This window comes from Python bivittatus, unplaced genomic scaffold, assembly GCF_059951505.1.
Source record: "Python bivittatus isolate LINGU-HERP-01145 unplaced genomic scaffold, Pbiv_v1 ctg000020_np1212, whole genome shotgun sequence".
In the NCBI taxonomy this organism is placed as follows: domain Eukaryota; kingdom Metazoa; phylum Chordata; class Lepidosauria; order Squamata; family Pythonidae; genus Python; species Python bivittatus.
Window position 1 is genome coordinate 116,367,545 of NW_028277030.1, and position 11,357 is coordinate 116,378,901.

Below are 11,357 nucleotides of genomic sequence, written 5' to 3' on the forward strand. Positions count from 1 at the left end.
CTTTCCTGTCCACCTGTCCCACATGCAGAACTTAGAATGCTCGCATATCAGAACTCTCATAGAGCTTCTGTGAGCAGGTGTTAAAAAGAGATTGGTCATCTCTATTATGTCAGTCATTAGAATGCCTGAACAGGGTTCTTGTTGCCTTCCTTCTCTTCAAATCCAAAATCATTTTAAGAAAACAAGGGCATTCTACATTCCAGCTCAACAGATAAGACTCAGAAACATTCCTCCTACAGAGCTGTTGAAATCCTGGAGACTAGCACAGAAATCCTGAACTAGATGTACTATTGGCTCAGATTCAGTAACAAGCAGCTTTCTGTGTTCCTCTGGTTCCATCATAGACCCAGGTGGGGCTGGAAAGGGCTTTATTCAGAAGGATCATTAATTCCCAGAAAGCAAAGTCTCACTCCCGAACTCTGATTAGTGAAGCCAAATGTTTGTGGGATGCTGGATTGCAGGAAAGCGGAAGGGCAGAAACAACAACTGTGTCCCAGGTCTTGCAGATTCTGGGAAATTTCGAATTGAAGGGGCTTTTTTCCCCCTCTGTTAAGCAGCTTGCTCCCACACCCACCTGATTCAAAAATGTATACTTCACAATCTCTTGTGTATAATATATGCCAGCAATTAATCCACATTCCTTAGTAAAGAATTTTAAAGGGAAAGGTTAAAAAGAAAAAAAGAGTGGAAGAAAATCTCTCCATCATTTCTGCAGTGAAATATAATCTCTGTAAAGCAGGATATAGTTAAGAGGTATTTGGCCAGAATATTGGCTAAAGGAGTTCATGCAAAATCCCCTTGAAATAGGAAAACTTTAGATCTAGAACTGAATCCTTAAGTGGCGTATTGACTGTAGAAGCTTGTCATCCTGAAAAAACAAAAAACAAAGGCATGGTTAGTTTTATTATTATAAGTTCTGTTTTATACTTGTTTTCTCACAACCTGAATAAGACCATCTGGTTAAAATATCACCTCTAAGCTCATTTTTCTGTGTCTATTGGGCATTCATGAATTGGAAAGCAACTACCCTAGGCTCATAAAGAAAGCTGTGTTCCCTGTTTTGGAATTGCAAAAATACTCCAGATGAATCTTCTGTGTTTGTTTTTTAAATATTAATATTGGAACCAACAGCATTTATTATTCAATTTTATTTGAACAAGTAAACTGAAAAGTGACATTTTTTAAATGTTACTATGGTTGATTGATGGTTTGAAATGAGGCTTTCTAATTTTTCAGATTCAATAACTGTTCATTAAGTCATGGGGATCTGCTGTACTGGTGGTACTTATGAAAATCAGATAGCATTATTGTTATTGCAATCACATTAGTCAGCTATTGATGTTCATGGCACCTTACAGAGCTATGGGGTAACTTTAATGAGCCTGTGGTTTAAGATGGACAGTGTATGAAAGGAGTGAGAAAAGAAGGGAAGAATGGTAATGGATATGGAGAGATTAGTGTGGGAAGACATTAATGTTTTGCTTTATTTGCCATGAGACTTAACCAATGGAAAAATTCGATTTTTAAGGAGGGGTTTGAAGGAAAGGAGACACAAGCTTTTGGAAATTTGCTGACAACACCATTCTAAATTCAGTTACCAATAAATATACATAAGGGCTGCAAAAGTGTTGTTATGTTCACTAACCTGTCTTTCAATTTCCATCACGATCTTCTGTTTGCTATATACCGGAGCTATAATTAAAAATTCTCTTTTCTTCCACTGCCAATAGCTATTACTAAGGGAGCAAAGTCCAAATTCCCTGGCCATCCTTTGGGTCCCTGAAATGTAAGCAGTCGTTTTTAACACTTCTGAAACTGGAATGGCATTCTGGTGCCTTTGACATCAGAATCATTCAAGACGTCAGGGCCTAAACTAGGCATGCTGAGATGGCCCACTTCCAGCAATGCTTTTCCCATAACCAGGGACTCTGGAAAAGCAGTAGGGGCAGAAATACAACCAAAACCTGAAAAAAAGACCTTTGTAACTGAATAGCTGTGCAGGGGCCCCAACAAGGAGATATTCCATCCAGTTACTCAAGCTGTAGCTAGATAACATTCACTTCAGCTCCTGGTGCAGTATGCCTCATGGACAAACAACAGTTGCAGAAAGAAAAATAAAACCACAGACAGCATTTTTTTATCTAGTATTCCCCAACCTCCATTTTGGATGCAGATTATTTCTTAGCATCTGTGTCACAAAATGCTCACCAAATAGATTTTGATCACAGTATGCATTCTGGTCCATGTGTCAGTTTGAATTGGATGAGCCCATATAATCTGAGACCATATTTTCCTTCTATCTCTAGTAAACATCTGTCTCTAGTGGGGTCAGTGTCAGACTTCAGTATAATTTCTTTAGATTTGTAACAGCTGATACTAGATTTTCTTTCAGAAATTTAACTCGTGTATTCTTACATGCTGACTGGACAACGTTCAGAAGTTTGGAGAGGAAAAGATGGGAAATCAAGGTAAAGAAAGCACTGGCTTTTGTTTTTCATTTGTAGAACCAGGCCCTATCCAAACTGGCTAAACTTAGTTTGAGCTCTTAGCCTTACAGCTAAACTGGAGTTAAGTAAACAACATCTCTTCACGGAATGGAAAGATCAGTTGATAAATGTGCGGAGGCATCTGAGTCTGTGCCATGCCTAGTTTGAGTTATGCTGTTTGAACTATGTGCGGTTGCAGATAGCTTTCCAAAGTTTGCTTGGTTTGACCAGCCACAAATGGCATGAAAACAATCCTTCAGAGCAAAAAGAAGTTGGAGAAACATGTCAGTCAGCTATTCTCTGTAGGATTTTTCAGGGGTGGCAGCACCCATTATGAAGACAAGGTAAACTCTTTTTCATCAGAGCTGACAAATGCAAATGTTGCTTTAGCGTTGTTGGTGGGTGTTTATTTTAGCTCTGAGATATGCATTCAGCTGAAGGATTGGCTTTTTTGTACTATTAGCTGGCTATAGCCGTAACACATTTTTCTATATCTAAAATGTCAACTTTGAACTCTGAATGCACAATTTGCATTTCTGTGTGTGGTTTGAACACCTGCAGCTTTGGTACAGGCATTTTGATGTACTCTTGCTTTCTATGTGATTAGATATACCTGGGTGTAAACGCATGGACGTGTTTCAATCCCATACAGTTGGCCCATAATAATTCTCCATCTTGGAATGTATTGGCATGTACTTTTCCTGGGTTTTTGTGCCTTATGGATCTTTCTGGATCACCTGCTTAAAGAAATGACATTTGTCCTTCAGATACATAATACCATATTGTGACTTTTTCTGTTTGCAGGTAGCCTGTTTTTCTCCCACTTCACAAAGAAAATTCAGTCCTTGAGAGACCTGCAAAATGGGATGTGCTAGAGTGTCCTAAGGTAAATTCAGGCAAAGGCAAGAATGTCCCTGGTTTGGCTCTGAATAGGCTGCAGAACAGCCAAGGATATTGGGAAGTTGGGTTCAGTGTCAATATTGATAACTTAGCATATGTAACTTCACAAGGAAATTAAGTATACTCCATGTGAATTGCATAAAGTAGACTTTCTCATTCTAATACAGTTGACTTGAGTACCTATAATCCTCAATTAGTATTGCCAAAATCCATGCTGACTGATGAATTATGGGAGTTGAAGTCCAACACATTTGGAGAATGCTTACCAGATTTTGGAAATTACCATAAAGGATTCAAAAGCATTATGCTTTGACCCACTTGAAGAAGAATGGAAACAAGCTGATATTTATAACCAATATCCATTGGACATTGTTACTGGAGGCTACAGTTTGGATTATTTGCTGATTTTTGCTGAGTTCTTGTTACTATTGAGTATGTATGTATGTATGTATGTATGTATGTATGTATTTGTGGTAGTTTAAATGTGCTTAAACGTTGCGGTTATCTGCACATTCATTTGGAATTAGCAAGGCCACTGAAGGCCTGAGGGAACCTCAGCAAAGTGGTTTGTTTCCATATGCCACTAAAATTTTCTCTTAATGATACATGTATTCTGTTTTTTTAAAGTGATTTTTATCTTATTTCTCATAGTGTTTTGTCTATTGTGGGAAATTTAAAATGCCAAGTAGGACAATTGAAAGGACATGATCCATTTTACTGCATAAATGAACAGAAAGAAGACCCACCTTAAAAATTTAGACAATGAATTTATTTCCATTTTCTAGCCCTTGAAAGTTGTATAGTAATTGTCCTATATATTACTTCTACTTCCCTAACTATGAACTAATATTCCCTAACTGACCTATTTTTTCTCCTAAATTTCTGGGATTTTGATTCATCAGCATAACTTTGTTGAAGACAAATTAGGGGTTTTTTTTCTCAATAAATTTTTCTTGGGTATAAATATTATGAGGTCGGTAAAGGATCTTAGTAAGTCAAAGAGATGCTATACATTTGTAAATTTTTATTCTCAATACTGCAGTTTCCTGGTTGTTTCTTATTTCCATTGAAGCCTTCTGGAATCCTTAAAATCCATCTCTGAAATATTGTATTGCTATTTGGAATTGGTACAAATGACCCAAAAATTCTAGGTGAGGAGAATGTTATGGACCAGAAAGACTTCCTAGATAATCTTGATAATTTTGGATGAATTGTCAGTGTCATGTTTTTGTGAAAGAAGTTGTCTTTCAAAGGAAGAACACAATTATTTGGAGATTAAGGATTAACCTTTCCACATCTGCCTGCAAGAAGAGGAGGCCATTTAAACTTTGAGAGGATTCAGTTAGATTTAGAGAATGGAGTGTAACTTCTGTAGAAGCAGTTTGGGATACCATGTTATTTCCTAGGAGATCTGATATTAAATGAACACCAGATCATGTGTTGGGGTAATGTATTACATATTTCCAGTTATAATCAATATATTTATATGTATCAATGAACTGTATTTCACAAACCAAATCCTGAATGACTGCTAGAAGCTCAAAACTCTTACTGCTTGGAAATGTTGATATGATAGCATTTGTAAATGTTTAAACTGGATCAACAGAAATTCCAAATTCCAAGCAAGCCCTTCTTTCCTTCTTTCCTTCCTTCCTTCTTTCCTTCTTTCCTTCTTTCCTTCTTTCCTTCTTTCCTTCTTTCCTTCCTTCCTTCCTTCCTTCCTTCCGTCCTTCCTTCCTTCCTTCCTTCCTTCCTTCCTTCCTTCCTTCCTTCCTTCCTTCCTTCCTTTCATGTATTACCCACATTTTATTATACTCATAATAATCCCAAGTGAATTATTTAGTTGAGTTCAGTTTAGTTATTACTGATTGACCGATGGCTTCCTGCCATGGAATGTGAAGGTGAAATCTCTTGAGTCAAGACTGATTCTGGTGATTTCATGGACATGACTGTGACTTTGCTTGGTAACATGACATAAGTGGTTTACCATTGTCTTCTTCTAGGATTTTTTTTTTTTTTATTTTGCAGTCATGCCTCCAGCTTTGGGGTTCCTGGTGATTTCCCATTCATGTATTAACCAGATCTGACCCTGCTTAGTTTACTGAGTTCAGCAAGGTAAACTAGGTAATGCCACCTATCTGTGTGCCATGAATGTACATGGTATTTTATAGAATATGTTATGCAAAACGGAGTTTACAGCCAGGGGAATATCCCATGTCTTGATAGATGTCTTTTGCAGATGTGCGTGCCTCTCATGGAGACATATGGGATGGGATCAGCAGTGCTGCTTAACCTCAAGGATGGTAGATGGATGTAGTTTGACATTCCCATGCTATGTCTTATTCTCATTCGCATGAAGAAGGTTCTAAATATAATGCAAACACAGACCTGTTTACCTACACATAAATCTTAAGGAATTCAATGGAGCTTAATCCCAGTTAAGTCAATACAGGACTGCAAGATTAGAGTTTGATTAAGATGTTCAAAAGAACAAAGATGTACAATGTATGCAAACTGCATTTTCTATTGCAATGAACAGGGAATGTCACGTGCACATTAGTACCCTTTGATTCACAAATGGTTCCTGAACTGGGAACAGGGATGGAATTCATACATCAATGAATCAAACCATTATCATTTTAAACCATAGTTTATGGGTTAAGGTGATGTGTGAATCCAGGCACCGTGGCTTATTCAATAAATTACAGTTAAAATAAATTGTAGCTTTAGGTGACTTTATCTATAAAGATCAAAAACAAAAGATAATGAGAATGCTTATATATTCCTTCAATCCTGATGCTTAAGAACATCAGTGAGGTAGTTTAGCTGGAAAGTCTCTTATTTCCCTTCTTGTTAATGCAGCAAAGCTTTATGCCTTTCATCAAAGCAAAACTGAGAAGGTTTGTTAAATGGAGGAGTAAGTCATGTAGATTTCCTGTTGGTGCTAAAGCTGAGACCTTTTCAGTTTTTCAGAATGGAGGGATTAGTGTTTTTGACACAAAATACTAGCTAGCCCACCCACCTTGCTATTTTTAACCTTTGCCATGCTGGTACACCAAAGCTTCTCATTTCTCTTAAACTTGATGGAACAGTTTTCCTAATATTTATCAAAATGTGAATGGAACTCCAGAATGATAACTCCAGAATGGTATTAGAATAATATATTCACAAAGTTGGAAGGGATCTTCTTCCTGCTCAGTGAAGAAATCCAAAACAATATCATACTGTGGGTTTTGTTTTGTTTTGTTTACAATACTGGGAAATCTTCAGGTCTATGTTGAATGACAACGTTCAACTAATTTCACCATTACAGCCAGTCCCAGAGAGGGAGACAACCTTGGGAAATCCCTCAACCATTTTGTGTAAACCTCCTACAAATTTCTAAGAAATTCAGGCTGCACCTGATTAATACTAGAAGTCTCAGGCAGTCATTCAAGAAGGCAGGTTTTTTAATTACAGTATGTTTATTTCAAGAGCTAGTAAAGTTAAGGAAGAAGGCTTGCAGCTGCCAGGTGGAAGATGCAAGTCCTTCTTATGTACTGTAGAAGCAAGATTCAGTTCTTGCGCTTCTTTCTCTCTTCCGAATGGGGCAACGACCCGAGTTGCCACCTGTGCCCTATTATTTTAACTGTCCAGTCTGTTCTCAAGAGGTTGGTTTCTGTTTTGTCAAATCTACAGTAGCCCTCACATGCCTCCCTAAAAGCAACTGAATCCATTCCTTTCTTTATTGGAGGATTCAGCTCGTCTTCTCATTTTGACCTGCTTTCCCTTAGTTCTGGCATTCAAGCATTTAGTTTCAAATGTAACTTCCTTTGTGAAGTCTTTGGGTTCAACTCTTATTCCTCATGTACAGTTGGAAAGAAACCTAGATATTTATGGCTACCTTTACAACTTTTGTGGGCTTTGTTTCTTTGCCTTTATACTGGCTAAATGGAGCTGTCTTTAGCATATGTTGTGTAAAACTCCATGATGGTGCTAAACAACCATTTCATGAGGAATGGAAATACAAACCCATATAACCAGGTCTTTAGAATTAGGCATTTGGCAAGTATTAACTATTCTAACCACTGCCTGCATTTTAAATAATCTAATATTTTTATTCTATTATGTACACTCACTACAATACTTTGGACTGCATTGTGTTGTCACCTTTTTTTAATCCCTAACATGTAATCAATATTTTCCATTTCACTTGCCAAAGAATTGTTATGCTTTTGATTTGACTGAAGAAGAATACGGTGCATTGTTGAACAGGAGACCCTGTGGAATAATATGTTAATCAAACTTCCTTCTATTCTCATCACACTTCTAAAAACCAGATTTCCTAGCTGCTTTTTAAAAATCATATGCCATCACAGTATTTGAACTTCAAATCACAAGCACTGTAAGAACACCCATCCTGGGCCAAAGCAATAGGATGTCTAGCTACATTTTCTGTGATTTGTGATTATGAAGGCCAGACATGCAGTTTGAAAAGAGTTCAACAGAGGGTACGATAATAGCAGATATGTATTGTGAACAAAATTGTCTGAGAGGTTCTTCTGAACAATCCTGTGCAGCACTGTGATGACACTATTTTGTTTATTTTATTTAAAGAACTTATATGACCATCTATCTCAGACAGTGATCCTAAGCAGCTCACAACAACAACAACAGAATAAAAACAAAACAGCCCTTCCTACCAGGTGTCAGCCCAATGAAACTATTAACCTCCTGACTCAACCCCCATCCTACCTCAATGCTTGGGGGAAGATTCAGGTCCTCAGGACCTTCTAGAAAACTAAAAGGGTAGAAGCCCGTCGAATCTTAGATTGGAGGCTACAGGTAGTCCTCAGCTTACAACTGCATTTGGGACCAGGATTGCTGTTGCTAAGTGATGCAGTTGTAAAGTGTGATGTCATGTGACTGCATCGCTTAGCAATGGCAATCAAGGTAGTCCCGGTTGTCACTGTGTTGTAACCCAAGATGTGTGGGTTGTTAAGTGGGAAGCAGAGAGAGTCCCAGGTAAGGAGTGCAGGGGATGCAGCAAGGGGTGGGGGAGGCCCTGGGAGGCCCAGTGCAGGCCATGCACAAGTTGGGGGAGGGGGTGCTCAATGTAGTACAAACCCAGAAAGGCTGGGGAATGAGGGCACGGGGTGCATGTGATCACAGGGAGGCCGAGGAAGGAGAGTGCAGGGTGTATGCAATTGCAAGTAAGACATATGATTTGCAAAATCCAAATGCAACTAGTGCATGGTCTGTGGCACTTGCAAGAGCCTGCTTTCATCAGATATTTGAGTTTTCTGCTTCACTTGACAATCTTGGTCTGAGTTCTTATTCTGAAAAGAAAACTGACATAAGAGGCTGTTCAGAGCCTTTTTTGCATGGTCCCCAAAGAACCATGAACTTTTGAACTAGAGCAGTGTTTTTCAAACTTGGCAACTTTAAGATGTGTGGACTTCAATTCCCAGAATTCTCCAGCTGGCTAGAGGAACAAGGGGAAAGAAAGGGAATCCTGAGACAGAGTTGAAGGCAGGGGGGTTTGCAGGGGGTCACAAAGATCAAGTTTTGCTTTGCCTGGGGGCATCAATATGGAGGAGGGGTAAAAAAAGTCAAGGCGGCCACCACAACCATGCAATAAGGACTTCAATCACATGGTGTAGGAGAAGGTTGATCACATCGTTGTGGTGGCCGTCTTGATTTTTTTGATCTCCTCCCTGCAGACACTGCTGGTTCAAGGCAAAAACTGAAAGCAGAGCAAAACAAACAAGCTATATTCCAGTTCAGCCAAGCATCTCTCCCTGGTTTTTTTTTTTTAATTCTTGAATGGTTTATCACTGTTCTCATAAAAAGTATTAGAACAGTACTTTTATTTACTTCAGTTCTTCAGCCTACCAGTGCATGAAGTTTCTTTAGATTACATTTCTTTCTCACTTCCATTGTTGAAAAGAATTCAGCTGGATGTACCATTCTTTTCTGTACCTTCACCTCACCCATCTGACAACCATCCTACAAGGTACAATAGATTGGTAGATCCAGTGAAGTTCCAAGTATAGCCCTAACTTCAACATTGGACTAGGTTAAAATATGAAGACATGTGGTATGTTTTGGAGAAACACTTCACTTACCAAAGGCATTCTTGGAGCAACAACAGGAAAAAGAGAATCTGTAATACAAATGAATAGTTATTTTAAATAAGCATAGAGTAATATTTATTTTAAATAAGATTAGATCCATCACCACCCACAGCACAGAATCTTCCCTCATCCCTCTGCTTGTATCCAGTCCAAATAAATAATGGCAATTATCATAACACACTTTTTAAAAATGATAACTTTCTGTAAGTTGAGCCAACACCTGGATGTTTGAGGATAATATGAGATCCAAAGGAAAGTTTGGAAAATGTGCCAAATCTAATCATGGGGAGGGTTGTCACTATGGTAATTGCTAATATACCCTCTGGACTCCAAGGACCACCAGCTTCATTCAGGGCCATCTGTGGGGGTAGGGATTAAAAAAGCCACTGTGCACATAAAAAGGGATGGGGCTTCAATTATGTGGTTGCAGCTACCATCTGACCTTTTTACACCCTCTCTCCTGCAGATTTGTTCCATCTGGAGTTGGCTTATTCTTCCTCAAGTAGCTCTAGCACATAATTCTGAAGAGTAATAGAATATAATAGAGAAAACAATGCCATAGATGTGAATTTTTTCTGCAAAAGTGCCAGCCAGTCAGCCATTCTCTCCCTCCCTTCCTTGCAAAATGCTCTTTATGAAATTACAGGCAATTCTACCTGAGATCCTGCACCAACCATTTTCATGCCCTTCCCTGAGATATATTTCAGGTTTTCCAGCATGTTTTTTTATGCATGGTTTGCATGAATTCAAGGAGAAAGTAAATGTTAACCGCGGTCAGGACATTAGTGATCTGGGATTGAAGGTAACACAGATACTGTAGGTAATAAGTAATACAGATAATTTCCACCTGCTGGAAACAGAGAATCCAAATCAAGATCACAATCTATGGAGAAAGTGGGACTAAAAGGTCCCAGTGCAACTCAAATTTTCTTTGTCTACCAAAACTTGAAATAGTGATGTAGTTGCTACTTGCATAGATGGTGTTATGACTGGTGTTCAGATCAGATGGACAATTTCAAATTCGTTATCTAAAGTGGGATTCTAGTACCTCAGTTTTTTGGCAGGATGGATCATTTGGAACAACCTACCCCCAGATATCCAGATCACCTCTTCTCTATTTAGAAATGGATTTGAAGATTCAGCTGCTCTGAATGGTATCATGTCAGATTCTTGTTACATTATTGATATATTATAATTTAGTTTTAGTCCTGGTACTTGCAAACTACTTAGTCCTCAAAAATAGAGCAGCATATAAGCCAAAGCAATACACAAAATAAACAGCTTTTCTGAGGATTTTGTGTTTGTTCTGTGAGGTTTTTGCAGAGAATGTGATTTTTTTTATTGAGATACTTTCAAAGATGGAATTCAATATTATGAATCACAGATTCATGAAAAAAATGGTATCACTTCAGTCAAGGAACTTGGAGTAAGCCATGATGGCTATGTTTGCTACCACCATGCTTTAACTTTCAATAAGAGTTTACTGCTACTTTTATCTTAACAACAAAAACATCCATATTCTTCATTAGCCAATTCACCAAAAATATTCTTCTGTCCAACAAAGAAAGGATATATTTTAATTTTTCTGTATTAATACAAACCATACCTTACAAATTATGAAGCTAGTAGAAAGTTAGTACATGTTTTTTCATTGCCATCATTTCCCCCCCTTTTTTTTCTTTCAAGTCACAGCCCATTCCTTAAATAAACAGGAATTTCCTCTGCAGCCTACTTCGTTGCTTTGACAAGTGGTGCAGTATATTTTATCTTTGCTTTTTCTAAAAAAAAAAATTGCAACAACAACAAAAAAAGATTATCTTCACGGGAGAAGTAAAGTTGATAAAAAAAGAAAAGT

At 38.0% G+C, this 11,357-nt stretch overlaps 1 long non-coding RNA gene across 1 annotated transcript; it reads left to right on the forward strand.

Moving 5' to 3' along the window:
* Positions 1-2,614: 2,614 nt before the first annotated feature.
* Positions 2,615-10,746, forward strand: LOC112541602 (uncharacterized). The gene is made up of 3 exons (XR_003085589.2): positions 2,615-2,830; positions 3,291-3,372; positions 10,556-10,746. It is a non-coding gene; the product is annotated as an uncharacterized LOC112541602 (long non-coding RNA).
* Positions 10,747-11,357: the final 611 nt, after the last annotated feature.